At 46.1% G+C, this 21121-nt stretch overlaps 1 protein-coding gene across 1 annotated transcript in view; it reads left to right on the top strand.

The window, feature by feature from the left end:
• The window catches only part of LOC137023113 (sodium- and chloride-dependent GABA transporter 2-like), a 49549-nt gene that overhangs the window by 13207 nt on the left and 15221 nt on the right, over positions 1-21121 (top strand). The window lies entirely within an intron of this gene.

Genomic DNA, 21121 nt, shown 5'->3' with positions numbered 1-21121 from the left:
AAAATATCAATTGTAAGTAACCTGATATATACATAAAGTTCATTTGAAATGTTTGTGTTGCTACTGATAGACAACTGAATGTTTAGTGAAAGTCTGTTGATACTTTGGTTAATAGCTACATGCTGACTACTTAAAAGATCTTACTTTGTTGTACTTTAGAGTACTGAAAACTTGTTGAGGATTTGTTGCATGTCTGTTAATATGCTGTTGAACATCTACAACCTAAATGGATAACACGTTGGTAACACTTTACTGACAGACTGTTTAATAGCTGTATACATGTTACATACAGTGTAATGCTTGTTACAAAACACATAATAGACAATCTACAGATACTATCCTGATGAGAGTAAGTAGATATGCACTTGTAAAGTAACTTATAGTAAGCAGACTATCTATAGACTATCTATAAAGGGACCATCAAAATAAAGTGTTACCCCCTCATCTGTGCTTCAGTTAAACACTGACATCAAGGGTTCTGCCTTCTGGGAGGCTGCCTCGGTTGACTTTTCTCCAGGCTTTTCTTTTCAGTTTGGCAGGCCTCCCCTCACTCTTGTGAGTCATTCTCTGAGGCCTCCTCTCACCTGAGCTATGGTTAGACAGTGTCATTAAGAGTTTGGCCCTCCAGTAGGCCACCTTGATAAACTGTCATAACGCTGAAGCTCCAGCTGACGGTGACATCAAGTGTTGGCCGCCTTGGTAAACGGTCTTTTGACCAGTCTCGGGCTCTATTTTTATTTGGCTCAGAGATGCTGACTTCGAGTCAGGCAAGGTTGAGCATGTCCTTTCAGCTCCCAGGGGTTGAACCTGTAACGAAATGTAGCGGTTATTAACCAATTTATGGATGAAATATGAATATAATAATTCATAAGATTATGAATAAATTATGATTCATATATCGACCCAACGGGGAATTAAACATATAGTGTGAATCAATTACAACGAATTATAATCAATTACATATATGATTAGTTCTGGTATAATAATTATTTAGAGAAACTGTTCGTTTGTCCAGCAAACTAAGTCCCTCACAGAATATTATAAACAGAGTTATTATCTGGCCATGAAAATAACTTGCTATTATAACATCAAAGCATAAAGCGATCGAAAAACGTTAAAGTGACTTGGTTTTCAGCTGAAAGAACAAACAGAACAATCGAGCATTAATAACGTTTTAATATATGCAAACTATGAATACAGAGGTTATACATCTAAATATATATACAAGAAAATACACACCTATGTACAAGAATAGAAGTAGAGAAGGAAAGAGAGAAGGCAAGTAGCAAACTCACAACCAGTCCTAAGCCAGCACGGAAATCAGTTTCATCATCTAAGATTGAGAAATGGCAGTATACTTGCATTGGTTGCGTGTGTCGAATTTCAGGTTAGCGCTGGTGCAGTTCGTTGGCTTCCTCCGTTCAGCGGGAAGGTTTGAACTGAGGACGAGAGTGAGTTTCGCTGAAAGATGTCGATCCCGAAGCTGAGCGCGATGGCAGCGCGTGGTCACCGGAGAGGTCCGGGAAAAACGTGCACGAGATGCTCGTGAGACAATCGGGAGAGAACACACAAGAAATTGTGCGTCTTTGCTTTTATGACAGATAAGCCGGCACACCTCCTTGAGGTGGGGTAGCCAATAACATGGGTGCAAAGTTGGCGGTCAAGCTTTCCCTTTGTTTGGCCTCACAACTTAATCCAATGATTTATGACTATCAGATCAGATCTCCAAAAGGAGTGTGTTCTTCACAGTATCATTAAACACATAGAAAAATGCATTTGTCAGCTGTGTGACATATCTCAGTGAATAGCTCGTGTCCGGAGCTTTACGGAGAGACCAAACTCGATAGGTCAGAAAGGCATAGGAGAGAAGTTATGGTTTACAGACAAAATTATATCGTTAAAATGCACACTAGCACAAATACACTCATTTAAACACTAGGAAACATGCATAGGCCCTAAAAATATATGAAATATATATTTCAGCATAGTGGTAGTTTACAAATACAGTTCAAAATGTATGATTGTGTGTTTCTGTGTGTGTCTGTGTGTGTGTGTTTGTGTGTCCCTGTGTGTGTGGGGTGTTGGAATGTGGATCTGGTCAGTCTCTGGGGGGGGTACTCCTTTTGAAGTCAGCAAAGTGAGGAAGTTGCCGTTTTCTGTTTACTCTCTCAGGTCCACAAACCTGCCGAAAGTCACAGTCGTCCGGAGCCGAGTTAGTGATTAACAAACAAAGTTCATCAGGTTAAAAGCGTTCTGAAAACTCCAAAGTTTATTGATTATCCTGATACGTGTGCATACGCTACAGATTCCCCCTTTCGGCCAACGAAGTTCCTGTGCGGACTTCGTTGGACGGTAACCAAGTTCGATGGCACATGGATCCGGATGGTCACGCAGCAGGTGGTTCCTACTGGTCCTTGAGGGAGAGCAGATAAGCACCTGTCCATGGATTCTTGCATCCCTTTGATCCCTTGGGATAGGATGAAGGCCAGGCCCAGGGCGAGTGAGTACTTGATTGCCATGGAGAGGCAACGGGTTGTGTTGGCAGGAGTCCAAGCTTGGGCTTTAGGTGAGCTGGTCAGGACAGGCAGTCGTGAGAGTGCTTGGAGGGCTGCATCAATAGGAGTACTGTCACTTAGCTGGGACCCCCCTTTGTCAATCCTCAGTTCCAGTCCTGGATCTAAGGTGTGATGGTGATCCCTGGGGGAAGATGGGATTTCCAGTTCTGACTGGTCCTCTTTGCTTGAGAGACAGTGCACCGCCAGATGGCTGCGGTGAAGGATGGAACCCAGGGGTACCTGGATCCACTTACTTGGATTGGGCAGGCTGACACGAGTGGCGGTGTTGTGCTGATTGTAGGTTAGGGTGGCAGCATGAGTGGGGGTGTGGACGAGCAGTCGATCACCCACAATCTCGGCTTGTGTTCCGATGACTGGGGTGTGAGGCTTGGCCTCGGCAGGGCAGCGTGTGTCGCTGGTCATAAGCTGCAACCGGCCCATTCCTTCAGTGTGGTTTCTGAGGAAGAGCTGGTTTGGGCAGAAGGACTGAATGTCTTTGGTGAAACTACACCTGCGAAAGTGGGGAGCCGGGCACAGCCGTGGGTTGCTGTTGTGGTAGGCTACGGCAACTGAGGTGTGTTTCTTGGCATGGGTGTTACGTTGCCGCCACATGACATTGACCGTGTCTTTGGGTCTGCCAGTAGCAAAGTCCAGCACAGTTTGTGTAGGATACTGAGGAATCCTATTCATAGCCACTCTGTCCATAGAGAAGCTAACTTCTCGCAGCAGGTCTGTCAACAGAGCTATAACCAGCTGATTTTGGTTTGGCTTTGTGTGGCGAGTTGTTTTCTCAGTTGTAGGCGGAGCTTGTTGCGATGCTGATGAGGAGAGCAGGCTGTGATGAGACTCAAGTCTCCTGGTTGGTACAGGTGCAAAGGCAGTGGCACCTGCCATTCCATCAGTAGTTCTGTGGGGAACACCTGAGTTGACTTATGTATGGTGTCTGTGATGGCCATGAGCATCAGATGAGGTTTTACAGTCCAGTCTTTCTGGTCGACTGACCGTGGAAACGTGACTCCTCTGCGTTGCAGTGGAGCTCTGTAGTTTGGGTTTACAGTTTGGACTTGACAGCAAACCTGACATTCTCTGACATACTCTGCCACATCTTTCTGCATACTGGGCCAGTACGCCACTTGTTCCAAAGTCTCATAAATAGTTCTGGTGCCATGGTGTTTGGCACATTGTGTGTCGTGGGTGTATATCAGTTCACCCCCCTTTTGGCCCTGTGGCAGTACAAGCTTTGGCGCTGTGAAGACATCAGGGACATATTTTAGAAAGTTCACTCCCACACGCAGCATGTGGTCGGTCATGGGACCAGGTGCCGTGAACGGGAGGTTGGAGGGGTATGAGTGGTGGTACAAAACATTTTGCATGGAAGTGTTTGCAAGTTTGGTTGTCAGTGGCAGTGGCAGTGAGGCGGGAAATGTTGCAGGAACAGTCCGCTGGCTGCGGGTTGTTGTTGCCACACTAAGGGTGGGTGAATAGGGTGGGTGTGACCATAGCTTGTCATGCAGGGTGCCAGTCTTGGCAAGGGCATTAATTTGGTCGTTCACACCTTTGTCACGCCCTGGTTGCTTTAAGCATCTTTTCACCTTTTCCCAGTAAACGATCATGTCGTGTGCTTGGGTTAGGTGATCATGTGTCTGGAACATGTGTTGATGTTTCACCTGCTTGTTGCATTCAGTCTTGAAACCAGTTTGTTTCCAGCCCAGAAGATGGCATGTGAAACAAGGTCTGGCAAAGTGTGAGTCTGTGCACATGAGTTCTCTGATGTTATGGACAGAGGAGACTTGAAGGGTTTTGAGGGTCGCTGCTGCTTCACCATACTGACATAACTGGGGACCCCACCTGCTGTTCTGTGGTTGGCAGAGTTGGTTGTTTAACCATCGTGCCCCTGCACTTGCCTGTAAGATGCCCTCATGGTTGTAGGAATGTCCATCGACGTAGGCCGTGGGCATTCCTTGGCACACATTCTCTTTGAGGTATCTGTGACAGGCTGGTCGCTGTTGTTGGGGTACCAGTATCTCAAGTGTCAACGCTGGTGTGCCGTTATAGCAGTTTTGGCAGGCAGCTGAATCTCCGCTCCGTGCAGATTTGTGCTTTCTGGCACGTCGTGGCAGTGGCACCTGCTGGTTCAGCCTCCTGAAGTCGCTGGTGGGTCGCCACTTGCTGTCTGGTTTGACAATGGACCAGGTAGGGACTGAATAGGTGCTGTTGCATGGGCAGATAACACCTTTTCCTTCTGTTGAATGAACAACCTCCTGTACTGGTTCATGTGGGGCGATGTGACCTTCGTACTGCCTGACTAAGGTGGGAGGAGCATTTGGGTGTGTTGCACTATGCACTGTGTGAAGTTTAGTGAGACCACAGCATAAAAGGTCTTTGTCAAATGTCACTTTGAATTTGTGCAAGACGTTTCTGAGTCTTTGACAGTCTGCATCATTCTTTAGCGCACGTGCATCTTTCTGGATCTGTTCGCCTTTAGGCTCAAACCTTGGGAAGGGCTCCTCTGTTGTGGTGTTAGCTGTCAGGTTGGCTGTCAGAGGTGTAGCGCTTTCCTGAGTTTCACAGGCAGGCTGGTTAGCGACTGTGGGTACTGCAAGGTGTTTGTCCTCCATCAGCTCCGTTCTGTGCACCTGTTCTGTGGGTACCAGTTTGATGGAAGTGATGGAGATGCTCTTGAAGGATGCTGTGAAACTTGTGTTGCTTAAGCTTCCTTCTGGGACCATGGCAGCTGGTATTAAGTTAATGACTGTTAACTTGCGTTCAAAGTCATAGGGGCCGTGGTCCATTATCCATTCTAGATGGTGGGCTTTGGGAATGCTGATGTCTGTGACCATGCATTCGTTGAGCCAGCTGTGAACTACGTAGGGTGACACTTCAGTTAGCGGTGTGGCTTTTAGAGCAAGTCCAAGTTCCACGCCTTCAGGTGACAGTGTGAAGGAGCCCAGCATGTGGCTTAGGGTTTGACCACATTGCCTGTTGAGCCAGACAGCAACCCCTTTGGTGTAAGGTGGTACTACCGTTTCCTGTGCGTGGAGCCAAACAGCACCCCCTTTGGTGTAAGGTGGTACTACAATTTCCTGTATGTTGATCCAAACAGCACCCCCTTTGGTGTAAGGTGGTACTACAGGTTCCTGTATGTTGATCAGGATACAGACCTGTTGGATAGTCTGGCCTGACAGGAAGTTGGCAGTGTTGACAGGAACAACAGGAAGCTGTACAGTCATAGGGGCCCACAACAACTCACTTGCACTGTCCGTATGAGCATTAGAGTGCATCAGGAGGTCTGGAAGGACCAGGAAGTGATGGGTTAAGTGCCGGTTGTTCCATTTGAAGTTCAAAACGCAGATGTCCTTGACAGTCATCATGGTTGGCAGACGAAAGTCTAGTGGAAAGTGTGTTTGCTTGTTGCCAAATGGGAGGTCCGGTGTTCCTTCACTGAGAGCATTTAACAGCGTGTGGCTGAAGGCTGAGTTGTCTGCCCACAATGTGAGAATAATGTCTGTTGTAGTTACATCATTCAGCTGTGAGTCTGTCGTGACCTTGGAGCAGAGAGAGTTACAGTCTATGGGGAATTGAAGTACGCCGGGTGGCGAACTTGAACTGTGCTCTGAGCCGGGGTTCCCGCGGTTAGCTGGGAGATTTCCCGCGACCTCTGTGACCTGACCGTCTGGCTCAGGTGGTCTGGGTGACTGGGAAGGCAGAAGTTCACACACTTGAGCCCAGATTTTCAGCGGTCTGGCATTAAATAAGGGCTCAAAACAGTCTACCAGGTCTTTGTGGATGAAACAGGGAAACGTGTCCATTTGCGCTACACAAACCGGAGGTGCCAGGCTCACTCGACCAATGGTGTGGTGCATGGGAGCTGTGTGTTCAAGGTAGACCTCATTTGGACTGTGCGACTGCACAGTCAGCTCACATCTTTGTGACTTGAGAGTCTGATTTTGTCTTTCAGCTTCATTTCTCAATCTTTCAAAAAGGTAAGGACAGGTTTCTGGGCAGTAGTCGGAGACTGTGTAACTGGTTTGATTTTCTACAGTCTTTTCAGGAGCAGTGTTCTGCTTGGCGTGAGCTTCGTCAACCAAGTTTTGCAGCTGCCGAGTAGACATACTGCGTGAGCAGGCCGAGGCTGCCAGGTGATCACTCACCGCAGGGTGCAGCTCTCGGAGAAGCAGAGTGTTGAAGATGAAATCTTCCTCCATCGCTGGCTGACCACATGCTCTGAAGCAGGCCATTTGCAGTCGGCTGTAGCAAGTGTATGGGTTATTCAGTCTGCCCCGTTTTAGGTCCATTAGGTCCCTTGATCTGATGCAGGGTCAGAAAGCTTTTGGATCAGAACCTGTCGCAGGTGCTGGCAGTTGGATGTGACAGCTGCTGGCGAAGGTTCTTGGCCATTGGAGGTTTTGGGCAGTGGACTTTTAACCCCATTTAGAATTAGGGCTTCTTGACTGGTTAGGGGAAACTCGGTGATGTGTGTTTCCCCTCTCGTGCCACTTTTCAGTACTCTGTAACCAGTGTCAAGTTCATTCACATAGTCTCTTTGTTGTTTCGGAGCCATAACTCCTTTCTGGGCCTGTTTGAGATGATTTTCACAGGTCAGGGCTTTAGTGTGTCTGTCTTTCAGCTTAGTTTCTGCTTTGGCTAGGGGAGCTTCGCTGTGTTGGAGTTTTCCAGTCAGTTTTCTACGCTCCACCTCCAGGTGGAGTTCTGCAAGGGCTTTTTGAAGTCTTTGCAGCTCCTCCTGCAGCTCGGGTTTGGATTCATCCGCTGTCCAACGCTGGTCCTGGGTCTCGACGAGTCGCTGATCGTGGTGACGATGAATCTGGGCCTGATTCCTCCGGGCGTCCTCCGCCTGGAGCTTGAGGTTGTGGGCGATGGCTCGGATGACTCTCGCCTATTCTTTGTAGCTCGGCGTTGGATCGTGGGCCATTAGTCGATTCAGGTTGTCGTCCAGCTGCTCGTTGCTTAGGTGCTGGGGATCCACAGCGTCGTTGGGCAGGATCGTGCTGGTCAGGGAGCCCAACCCGGTCTTGAGTCCGTCCCCATGGGTGCTGGGGCTGGCTGCTCTGAACACGTTAGCTTGCTGTTGGCGAGAGAAAGACAGCACAAACAGAACCAATGCAAGCACGCGCAGGGCTAACGACTTATAATAATGCATGATTATATAATTCTTTGGTTTGGTTCCAGTTAACTGGTGCAAACAGTTAGTGGAATGTAGGCTAGACACTTAATTGTCGATAGCCAAAAGGACCACGCGGGTCAATTTGTGTGGGTGAGTGCCGGATTTGAATAAAGATTTTGACAGGCAGTAGCCCTAAGAGTCCTTTGATGACTCTCGCTGCTCGGTCGTCTATCTATTACTCAGTTTTCCGTGATGGCTCTCACAGGCTCTGCTTTTACATGAACTGAAAGGAACAAACACAGTAGAGAAGCAAAACAGAACAGGGTGGATGCAATTAAATGAGAAATAGAGCAGTAAACAAATAGAAAGGAATAAAAATAGAATAGCAATAAACTAAAACAGAAGGGCTAGAGGGGAGAAGTGAAACTTAACTTCCTATTCCAGCTGGGTTTATGACGGTGTCAGGCGAGTGCACTGTTGCGTCATAAAACCTAGAGGGATGGTCTGGATTGAGAGCCTAAGGGTTGGCCTGCACCTGAATAATTGAAGAATATGTAATATTCTGTGGCTTTTAATTAGGTGAAGTGACTGTATGTCACTAATTTAGGCCTGGGTGAATCTTGGGTGCTCAGATAAGAACTCAATGGCAGGCCACCTTTCCTCGACGATCAAACACTCTACTGCGGTGTCCGGGGCCACCTGTCCCCTTTGTACCACGGTGCAACCTCTCAAACAGGGAACACCAGCACAATTGCGCACTTTGGCAAGGTATTTGCGCCAACGGCCCGAGTGACTGGTCAAAATTGAGTTTTCCCTAAACTCAGAGTCTGTCCCCTTTACGGGCAGTTACTGCAAACGGGCGGTTCTGTCGTGCAGAAGCCTGAGCAGGGAAATTAAACAAAATTGCCGTTTGTTGTCAATCTGGCCTGTACCTGATACACAACTCGCTGATGTCCTTGCGTGTTGCCCGTGATACGAGGTCAGAGTGTCTCCGATTCACACACAGTCAGTGAAAGAACCGCCAGGCCAGGTAACTCCACTCACTGGAACTCACTGGAGCAACCGTCAGCTCACCCCAGGGCGCTAAAGGGCCTTATCTGCAAGTGCACAAACAGTCAGGTAAACACGACTTAATTGTAAATTTAAAACTCAATTTAAATCTTGTTTAAATAGAATTTAAATAATTAAGTGTGTAGGATAAAAGAGTAGGGGTCTAAAATGAACTAGCTAGAAGCAGAACAAAAGTAAAAATAAAATAAAACAAAAACAAATCAGATGCACTTGATTGTAGCGTATGCACACGTATCAGGATAGTCAATAAACTTTGGAGTTTCAGAACGCTTTTAACCTGGTGAACTTTGTTTATAAATCACTAAATCGCCGCCGGACGGCTGTGACTTTCGGCAGGTTTGTGGGCCTGCGATGGTAAACAGAAAAGTCCAACTTCCTCCCTTTGGTGACTTCAAAAGGAGCACCCCCCCCCCAGAGACTGACCAGATCCACATTCCAACACCCCACACACACAGGGACACACAAAAACACACACACACATATACAAACATGCCTAGAGATGGTATGTACAGTTATTCTCAAGATATGACTGTGCCAAAGTGTACCCGCTATATTTTAAGTGCATATATGCTTCCTAGTGTTTAGATTTTAGAGTTTAAATGACTGTAGCCATTCTAGTTTCATTCCTATTAATGTAATTTTGTCTGTAAACCATAACTTCTTCTACATGTTGTGTTTATGTGTCAAGTTTAGATTCCTCTGAAAGCTCTTCCTCTCCTCTATTCCATAATGTGTCTCACATCCCTGTAGGATGCATTGTTCTATTTGTTTAATGATACTATGAAGAAAGTACTCTACTTCGAAATCTGATCTGAGAGCCATAAATCATGCAGATTAAGTCGTGAGGCCAATCAAAGGGAAAGCTTTCCCGCCAACTTTGCACCCATGTTATTGGCTACCCCACCTCAAGGAGGTGTGTCGGCTTATCTGTCATAAAAGCAAAGACGCACAATTTCTTGTGTTCTCTCCCGATTGTCTCACGAGCATCTCGTGCACGTTTTTCCCGGACCTCTCCGGTGACCACGCGCTGCCATCGCGCTCAGCTTCGGGATCGCCATCTTCCAGCGAAACTCACTCTCGTCCTCAGTTCAAACCTTCCCGCTGAACTTGAGGAAGCCAACGAACTGCACCAGCGCTAACCTGAAATTCGACACACGCAACCGATGCAAGTATACTGCCGTTTCTCAATCTTAGATGATGAAACTGATTTCCGTGCTGGCTTAGGACTGGTTGTGAGTTTGCTACTTGCCTTCTCTCTTTCCTTCTCTACTTCTATTCTTGTACATAGGAGTGTATTTTCTTGTATATATATTTAGATGTATAATCTCTGTATTCGTAGTTTGCATATATTAAAACGTTATTCATGCTCGATTGTTCTGTTTGTTCTTTCAGCTGAAAACCAAGTCACTTTAACGCTTTTCGATCGCTTTATGTTATAAAACTATAAAGTTATTTTCACGGCCAGAGAATAACTCTGTTTATAATATTCTGTGAGGGACTTAGTTTGCTGGACAAACGAACAGTTTCTCTAAATAATTATTAAACCAGAACTATATGTAATTGATTACAATTCGTTGTAATTGATTCACAATATATGTTTAATTCCCCGTTGGGTCGACATATGAATCATAATTTATTCATAACCTTATGAATTATTATATTCATATTTCATCCATAAATTTATTAATAACTGCTACACATTCGTTACATTTTATTTGGTGGAGAATGAAGAGCACGTTTTAAACTTGATTTTTGTGTATGAGCAATCCAGAATAATTTTGTGTGATTTTTTAATGTGTTTATGCACGCTTTATTCAGTGAGACGACGCAGACGCACGCGTCCTCACTCTACACACCGTTAACAAGCTGCTGTTTGTGTCTAAAAACACTGCAGGCCTAGTCTTGGTTGACCGTGAAATAAACTGCAGTCCATTAATATTCAGACTTGTATGCGAAAAGGCGACACATTTTCTGCAATACAGCTAATATTAATTTCCGCTTGAATAAACAAGTTGAGTCGTATTCAGCGTGTTTTGAGATCGTGCGGCAAGATTCCCACTAAATCTCTTGAAAGGCCTTTATATTTACCCGCTATTAAATCTGAATTTCTTGTGTCGTCCAAAAATTCACAATAGCCGGTTTGCTCCTGGGTTACGTCGTTTGGACTAGCTACCCAAACCACGTGATCCCCGTTACAGATCTAATCGGAAAAGCAGTCCGTCTGATTTAACGATTGATGTATGAGAGTTTGGAGCTATATCAGCATCCTGATCCAATGTTGATTTGTAACCCGCGGCGAAGGAATCCCGCAAGCGTTACATATTCGCGTGCATTAAAGTTTGCACCAAAGGGACTGATTCCCAGAGTTGTGTACCCGTGAGTAAAACGGTACACATATATTTATGAAAGAATCCGCTGAGGTTCTATAGTTGTAATCATGACCGTGCAGTTAAAACAGCATAAGGGTCAGAACCCCACAAAGCGCACGTTTTTATATCATGAATTAAAGAAAGGGGATGCAGTAACTCTGACCAGACGCCAGAGGGCAGTCTGCTCAGGTGTGCCACCCCTCCCTACTTATTGGTTGTGTGGACTCAGTGACGCCACCGCGTGGATGTTCTGAGTTAAAGCCGCTCCATACTTTGAACTGAAATTATCCCAAAATTATCTTTTGCTTCTCTATACTGCGGGGAGTTGTAAAAGTAATTTGCTTTTGGTGGTTATGCTTTCCAATCATTGTTGGAATGTGGTTTACTGATTTAAATTTAATTTAAACACGTTTAAATTTTTAATTTAAATTGTTTCCCTTCCAACAAGGGAATTCACTTTCTGAGAGTGCGCCCCCTGGTGGACACTACCAGATAAGTCAATTCTTTTTCCCTTGTATTCTTTTTCCTGTATTCACAGATCTACTCTATTTTATTTCAGTTTATTTATTTTATTTTTATTCTACTTTGTGTTATTTCATCCATTCCCTTTTTGTCTTTTCTCTCTCTTTCTCTCAGGTTATTTCTTTAGTTTTACTTTGGAAATTCATTCCCTTTTATTACTTAATGTTTTATTTTATTCACTCTTAGTTCTGGGTCCTGTGTGTTATTGGCTGGCAATAATATTCACGCACACCCAAGCCTCCCTTATTTCATACACTTATTTTGAATTTAATTAAATAACATTTAATTCAATTTCAAAATTAAGTAGTGTCAATCAGTTGGCATTTTGCTATCAACAAGCAATTCTCTTTAGGAAAAATCTGCAAATAGGGAAGGCTTTCTCTTTTCTTTCTCCCATCCTGTTATTCTATGCACTCATTTAAATTTAATTGAACAGAGTTTAATTAAAATTTGAATCAAGTGCATCTGATTTGTTTTGTTTTATTTTATTTTCACTTTTGTTCTGCTTCCAGCTAGTTCATTTTAGACCCCTACTCTTTTATCCTACACACTTAATTATTTAAATTCTATTTAAACAAGATTTAAATTGAGTTTTAAATTTACAATTAAGTCGTGTTTACCTGACTGTTTGTGCACTTGCAGATAAGGCCCTTTAGCGCCCTGGGGTGAGCTGACGGTTGCTCCAGTGAGTTCCAGTGAGTGGAGCTACCTGGCCTGGCGGTTCTTTCACTGACTGTGTGTGAATCGGAGACACTCTGACCTCGTATCACGGGCAACACGCAAGGACATCAGCGAGTTGTGTATCAGGTACAGGGAGGCAACGAGCCAGATTGACAACAAACGGCAATTTTGTTTAATTTCCCTGCTCAGGCTTCTGCACGACAGAACCGCCTGTTTGGAGTAACTGCCCGTAAAGGGGACAGACTCTGAGTTTAGGGAAAACTCAATTTTGACCGGTCACTCGGGCCGTTGGCGCAAATACCTTGCCAAAGTGCGCAATTGTGCTGGTGTTCCCTGTTTGAGAGGTTGCACCGTGGTACAAAGGGGACAGGTGGCCACGGACACCGCAGAAGAGTGTTTGAACGTCAAGGAAAGGTGGCCTGCCATTGAGTTCTTATCTGGGCACCCATGATTCACCCAGGCCTAAATTAGTGACATACAGTCACTACACCTAATTGAAAGCCACAGAATATTACATATTCTTCAATTATTCAGGTGCGGGCCAACCCTTAGGCTCTCGATCCAGACCATCCCTTTAGGTTTTATGACGCAACAGTGCACTCGCCTGACACCGTCATAAACCCAGCTGGAATAGGAAGTTTAAGTTTCACTTCTCCCCTCTAGCCCTTCTGTTTTAGTTTATTGCGATTCTATTTTTATTCCTTTCTATTTGTTTACTGCTCTATTTCTCATTTAATTGCATCCACCCTGTTCTGTTTTGCTTCTCTACTGTGTTTGTTTCTTTCAGTTCATGTAAAAGCAGAGCCTGTGAGAGCCATCACGGAAAACTGAGTAATAGATAGACGACCGAGCAGCGAGAGTCATCAAAGGACTCTTAGGGCTACCGCCTGTCAAAATCTTTATTCAAATCCGGCACTCACCCACACAAATTGACCCGCGTGGTCCTTTTGGCTATCGACAATTAAGTGTCTTGCCTACATTCCACTAACTGTCTGCACCAGTTAACTGGAACCAAACCAAAGAATTATATAATCATGCATTATTATAAGTCGTTAGCCCTGCGCGTGCTTGCATTGGTTCTGTTTGTGCTGTCTTTCTCTCGCCAACAGCAAGCTAACGTGATCAGAGCAGCCAGCCCCAGCACCCATGGGGACGGACTCAAGACCGGGTTGGGCTCCCTGACCAGCACGATCCTGCCCAACGACGCTGTGGATCCCCAGCACCTAAGCAACGAGCAGCTGGACGACAACCTGAATCGACTAATGGCCCACGATCCAATGCCGAGCTACAAAGAGTGGGCGAGAGTCATCCGAGCCATCGCCCACAACCTCAAGCTCCAGGCGGAGGACGCCCGGAGGAATCAGGCCCAGATTCATCATCACCACGATCAGCGACTCGTCGAGACCCAGGACCAGCGTTGGACAGCGGACGAATCCAAACCCGAGCTGCAGGAGGAGCTGCAAAGACTTCAAAAAGCCCTTGCAGAGCTCCACCTGGAGGTGGAGCGTAGAAAACTGACTGGAAAACTCCAACACAGCGAAGCTCCCCTAGCCAAAGCAGAAACTAAGCTGAAAGACAGACACACTAAAGCCCTGACCTGTGAAAATCATCTCAAACGGGCCCAGAAAGGAGTTATGGCTCCGAAACAACAAAGAGACTATGTGAATGAACTTGACACTGGTTACAGAGTACTGAAAAGTGGCATGGGAGGGGAAACACACATCACAGAGTTTCCCCTAACCAGTCAAGAAGCCCTAATTCCAAATGGGGTTAAAAGTCCACTGCCCAAAATGTCCAGCGGCCAAGAACATTCGCCAGCAGCTGTCACATCCAACTGCCAGCACCTGCGACAGGCTCTGATCCAAAAGCTTTCTGACCCTGCATCAGATCAAGGGCTCCCTGCTGCCATGGACCTAAAACGGGGCAGACTGAAAAACCCATACACTTGCTACAGCCGACTGCAAATGGCCTACTTCAGAGCATGTGGTCAGCCAGCGATGGAGGAAGATTTCATCTTCAACACTCTGCTTCTCCGAGAGCTGCACCCTGCGGTGAGTGATCACCTGGCAGCCTTGGCCTGCTCACGCAGTATGTCTACTCAGCAGCTGCAAAACTTGGTTGACGAAGCTCACTCCAAGCAGAACACTGCTCCTGAAAAGACTGTAGAAAATCAAACCAGTTACACAGTCTCCGACCACTGCCCAGAAACCTGTCCTTACCTTTTTGAAAGATTGAGAAATGAAGCTGAAAGACAAAATCAGACTCTCAAGTCACAAAGATGTGAGCTGAATGTGCAGTCGCACAGTCCAAATGAGGTCTACCTTGAACACACAGCTCCCATGCACTACACCATTGGTCGAGTGAGCCTGGCACCTCCGGTGTGTGTAGCGCAAATGGACACGTTTCCCTGTTTCATCCACAAAGACCTGCTAGACTGTTTTGAGCCCTTATTTAATGCCAGACCGCTGAAAATCTGGGCTCAAGTGTGTGAACTTCTGCCTTCCCAGTCACCCAGACCACCTGAGCCAGACGGTCAGGTCACAGAGGTCGCGGGAAATCTCCCAGCTAACCGCGGGAACCCCGGCTCAGAGCACAGTTCAAGGTCGCCACCCGGCGTACTTCAACTCACCATAGACTGTAACTCTCTCTGCTCCAAGGTCACGACAGACTCACAGCTGAATGATGTAACTACAACAGACATTATTCTCAAACTGTGGGCAGACAACTCAGCCTTCAGCCACACGCTGTTAAGTGCTCTCAGTGAAGGAACACCGGACCTCCCATTTGTCAACAAGCAAACACACTTTCCACTAGACTTTCGTCTGCCAACCATGATGACTGTCAAGGACATCTGCGTTTTGAACTTCAAATGGAACAACCGGCATTTAACCCATCACTTCTTGGTCCTTCCAGACCTCCTGATGCACTCTAATGCTCATACGGACAGTGCAAATGAGTTGTTGTGGGCCCCGATGACTGTACAGCTTCCTGTTGTTCCTGTCAACACTGCCAACTTCCTGTCAGGCCAGACTATCCAACAGGTCTGCATCCTGATCAACATACAGGAACCTGTAGTACCACCTTACACCAAAGGGGGTGCTGTTTGGATCAACATACATGAAATTGTAGTACCACCTTACACCAAAGGGGGTGCTGGTTGGCTCAACAGGCAATGTGGTCAAACCCTAAGCCACATGCTGGGTTCCTTCACACTGTCACCTGAAGGCGTGGAACTTGGACTTGCTCTAAAAGCCACACCGCTAACTGAAGTGTCACCCTACGTAGTTCACAGCTGGCTCAACGAATGCATGGTCACAGACATCAGCATTCCCAAAGCCCACCATCTAGAATGGATAATGGACCACGGCCCCTATGACTTTGAACGCAAGTTAACAGTCATTAACTTAATACCAGCTGCCATGGTCCCAGAAGGAAGCTTAAGCAACACAAGTTTCACAGCATCCTTCAAGAGCATCTCCATCACTTCCATCAAACTGGGACCCACAGAACAGGTGCACAGAACGGAGCTGATGGAGGACAAACACCTTGCAGTACCCACAGTCGCTAACCAGCCTGCCTGTGAAACTCAGGAAAGCGCTGCACCTCTGACAGCCAACCTGACAGCTAACACCACAACAGAGGAGCCCTTCCCAAGGTTTGAGCCTAAAGGCCAACAGATCCAGAAAGATGCAAGTGCGCTAAAGAATGATGCAGACTGTCAAAGACTCAGAAACGTCTTGCACAAATTCAAAGTGACATTTGACAAAGACCTTTTATGCTGTGGACTCACTAAACTTCACACAGTGCATAGTGCAACACACCCAAATGCTCCTCCCACCTTAATCAGGCAGTACGAAGGTCACATCGCCCCACATGAACCAGTACAGGAGGTTGTTCATTCAACAGAAGGAAAAGGTGTTATCTGCCCATGCAACAGCACCTATTCAGCCCCTACCTGGTCCATTGTCAAACCAGACAGCAAGTGGCGACCCACCAGCGACTTCAGGAGGCTGAACCAGCAGGTGCCACTGCCACAACGTGCCAGAAAGCACAAGTCTGCACGGAGCGGAGATTCAGCTGCCTGTCAAAACTGCTATAACAGCACACCAGCGTTGACACTTCAGATACTGGTACCCCAACAACAGTGACCAGCCTGTCACAGATACTTCAAAGAGAATGCGTGCCAAGGAATGCCCACGGCCTACGTCGATGGACATTCCTACAACCATGAGGGCATCTTACAGGCAAGTGCAGGGGCACGATGGTTAAACAACCAACCCTGCCAACCACAGAACAGCAGGTGGGGTCCCCAGTCATGTCAGTATGGTGAAGCAGCAGCGACCCTCAAAACCCTTCAAGTCTCCTCTGTCCATAACATCAGAGAACTCATGTGCACAGACTCACACTTTGCCAGACCTTGTTTCACATGCCATCTTCTGGGCTGGAAACAAACTGGTTTCAAGACTGAATGCAACAAGCAGGTGAAACATCAACACCTGTTCCAGACACGTGATCACCTCACCCAAGCACACGACACGATCACTTACGGGGAAAAGGTGAAAAGACGCTTAAAGCAACCAGGGCGTGACAAAGGCGTGAACGACCAAACTAATGCCCTTGCCAAGACTGGCACCCTGCATAACAAGCTATGGTCACACCCACCCCATTCACCCACCCTTAGTGTGACAACAACAACCCGCAGCCAGCGGACTGTTCCTGCAACATTTCCCCCCTTACTGCCACTGCCACTGACAACCAAACTTGCCAACACTTCCATGCAAAATGTTTTGTACCACCACTCATACCCCTCCAACCTCCCATTCACGGCACCTGGTCCCATGACCGACCACATGCTGCGTGTGGGAGTGAACTTTTTAAAATATGTCCCTGATGTCTTCACAGCGCCAAAGCTTGTACTGCCACAGGGCCAAAAGGGGGGTGAACGGATATACACCCACGACACACCATGTGCCAAACACCATGGCACCAGAACTATTTACGAGACATTAAAACAAGTGGCGTACTGGCCCAGCAAGCAGCAAGATGTGGCAGAGCACGCCAGAAGATGTCAAGTCTGCCGTTACGTCCAGACTGCAAACGCAAATCACCGAGCTCCACTGCAAAACAGAGGAGTCACGTTTCCACGGTCAGTCGACCAGAAAGACTGGACTGTAAAACCTCCTCTGATGCTCATGGCCATCACAGACACCATACAGGAGTCAACTCAGGTGTTCCCCACGGAACTACTGATGGCACGGCAGGTGCCACTGCACCTGTACCAACCAGGAGACTCGAGTCTCATCACAGCCTACTCCACCCATCAGCATCGCAACAAGCTCCGCCTACAGCTGAGAGAACAACTCGCAACACAGAGCCAAACCCTGCAAACCATCTGCAAATCCCGGAAAGGTATTGTGGCTGTTCTCTGTACTCACACTTTCTTGCTGATCCAAACGGCGAACTCAAGGAAGCAACTGTTTACAGTCCTCCAGAATGACTTTGCCCAGAATCAGCTGGTTATAGCTTTGCTGACAGACCTGCTGCGAGAAGTTAGCTTCTCTATGGACAGAGTGGCTATGAATAGGATTCCTCGGTTTCCTACACAAACTGTGCTGGACTTCGCTACTGGCAGACCCACCAAGACTGTTCCAGCCCACCTCGCCGACTCCCTGGGTGCTGCCATCCTACTGCACGTCGACCCTGAGCAGAATGAGTTGCCTGTCCTTCTCAATCTACCCAGCGGTGAACGAGATAACATCTCCAGACCCAAAGACAAGGTCAATATCGGGTGGTGGCAATGTAACACCCATGCCAAGAAACACACCTCAGATGTGGTAGCCCACCACAACAGCAACCCACGGCTGTGCCTGGCTCCCCACTTTTGCAGGCGTAGTTTCACCAAAGACTTTCAGTACTTCTGCCCAAACCAGCTCTTCCTCAGAAACCACACTGAAGGAATGGGCCGGCCGCAGCCCATGACCAGCAACACACTGTGCCCTGCCAAGGCCAAGCTTCGCACCCAAGTCATCGGGATACTGCTTGTCCACACCCCCACTCATGCTGCCACCCTAACCTACCATCAGCACAACACCGCCACTCGTGTCAGCCTGCCCAATCCAAGTAAGTGGATCCAGGTACCCCTGAGTTCCATCCTTCATCGCAGCCATCTGGCAGTGTACTGTCTCTCAAGCAAAGAGGACCAGTCAGAACTGGAAATCCCATCCTCCTCCAGGAATCACCATCACACCTTAGATCCAGGACTGGAACTGAGGATTGACAAAAGGGGGTCCCAGCTAAGTGACAGTACTCCCATCGATGCAGCCCGCCAAGCACTTTCACGACTGCCTGTCCTGACCAGCTCACCTAGAGACCACGCTTGGACTGCTGCCAACACAGTCCGTTGCTTCTCCATGGCAATCAAGTACGTACTCGCCCTGGGTCTGGCCTTCATCCTATCCCAAGGGATCAAAGGGATGCAAGAGTCCATGGACAGGTGCCTATCTGCCCCTCCTCAAGGACGAGTAGGAACCACCTGCTGCGTGACCATCCGGATCCATGTGCCATCGAACTTGGTTACCGTCCAACGAAGTCCGCACAGGAACTTCGTTGGCCGAAAGGGGGAATTCTGTAGCGTATGCACACGTATCAGGATAGTCAATAAACTTTGGAGTTTCAGAACGCTTTTAACCTGGTGAACTTTGTTTATAAATCACTAAATCGGCGCCGGACGGCTGTGACTTTCGGCAGGTTTGTGGGCCTGCGATGGTAAACAGAAAAGTCCAACTTCCTCCCTTTGGTGACTTCAAAAGGAGCACCCCCCCCCCAGAGACTGACCAGATCCACATTCCAACACCCCACACACACAGGGACACACAAAATCACACACACACATATACAAACATGCCTAGAGATGGTATGTACAGTTATTCTCAAGATATGACTGTGCCAAAGTGTACCCGCTATATTTTAAGTGCATATATGCTTCCTAGTGTTTAGATTTTAGAGTTTAAATGACTGTAGCCATTCTAGTTTCATTCCTATTAATGTAATTTTGTCTGTAAACCATAACTTCTTCTACATGTTGTGTTTATGTGTCAAGTTTAGATTCCTCTGAAAGCTCTTCCTCTCCTCTATTCCATAATGTGTCTCACATCCCTGTAGGATGCATTGTTCTATTTGTTTAATGATACTATGAAGAAAGTACTCTACTTCGAAATCTGATCTGAGAGCCATAAATCATGCAGATTAAGTCGTGAGGCCAATCAAAGGGAAAGCTTTCCCGCCAACTTTGCACCCATGTTATTGGCTACCCCACCTCAAGGAGGTGTGTCGGCTTATCTGTCATAAAAGCAAAGACGCACAATTTCTTGTGTTCTCTCCCGATTGTCTCACGAGCATCTCGTGCACGTTTTTCCCGGACCTCTCCGGTGACCACGCGCTGCCATCGCGCTCAGCTTCGGGATCGCCATCTTCCAGCGAAACTCACTCTCGTCCTCAGTTCAAACCTTCCCGCTGAACGGAGGAAGCCAACGAACTGCACCAGCGCTAACCTGAAATTGGACACACGCAACCGATGCAAGTATACTGCCGTTTCTCAATCTTAGATGATGAAACTGATTTCCGTGCTGGCTTAGGACTGGTTGTGAGTTTGCTACTTGCCTTCTCTCTTTCCTTCTCTACTTCTATTCTTGTACATAGGTGTGTATTTTCTTGTATATATATTTAGATGTATAACCTCTGTATTCGTAGTTTGCATATATTAAAACGTTATTCATGCTCGATTGTTCTGTTTGTTCTTTCAGCTGAAAACCAAGTCACTTTAACGCTTTTCGATCGCTTTATGTTATAAAACTATAAAGTTATTTTCACGGCCAGAGAATAACTCTGTTTATAATATTCTGTGAGGGACTTAGTTTGCTGGACAAACGAACAGTTTCTCTAAATAATTATTAAACCAGAACTATATGTAATTGATTACAATTCGTTGTAATTGATTCACAATATATGTTTAATTCCCCGTTGGGTCGATATATGAATCATAATTTATTCATAACCTTATGAATTATTATATTCATATTTCATCCATAAATTTATTAATAACCGCTACACATTCGTTACATGATTCAAATTTGAATTAAACTCTGTTCAATTAAATTTAAATGAGTGCATAGAATAACAGGATGGGAAAAAGAAAAGAGAAAGCCTTCCCTATTTGCAGATTTTTCCTAATGAGAATTGCTTGTTGATAGCAAAATGCCAACTGATTGACACTAATTAAATAACATTTAATTCAATTTTAAAATTAAGTAAATTCAAAATAAGTGTATGAAATAAGGGAGGCTTGGGTGTGCGTGAATATTATTGCCAGCCAATAACACACAGGACCCAGAGCTAAGAGTGAATAAAATAAAACATTAAGTAATAAAAGGGAATGAATTTCCAAAGTAAAATTAAAGAAATAACTTGAGAGAAAGAGAGAGAAAAGACAAAAAGGGAATGGATGAAATAACACAAAGTAGAATAAAAATAAAATAAATAAACTGAAATAAAATAAAATAGAGTAGATCTGTGAATACAGGAAAAAGAATACAAGGGAAAAGAGAATTTACTTATCTGGCAGTGTCCACCAGGGGGCGCACTCTCAGAAAGTGAATTCCCTTGTTGAAAGGGAAACAATTTAAATTAAAATTTAAACGTGTTTAAATTAAATTTAAATCAGTAAACCACATTCCAACAATGATTGGAAAGCATAACCACCAAAAGCAAATTACTTTTACAACTCCCCGCAGTATAGAGAA

Source organism: Chanodichthys erythropterus, chromosome 7 (genome assembly GCF_024489055.1).
Source record: "Chanodichthys erythropterus isolate Z2021 chromosome 7, ASM2448905v1, whole genome shotgun sequence".
In the NCBI taxonomy this organism is placed as follows: domain Eukaryota; kingdom Metazoa; phylum Chordata; class Actinopteri; order Cypriniformes; family Xenocyprididae; genus Chanodichthys; species Chanodichthys erythropterus.
The sequence above is the reverse complement of the archived record's forward strand: the minus strand, read 5'-3'. Positions and strand labels throughout refer to the sequence as shown.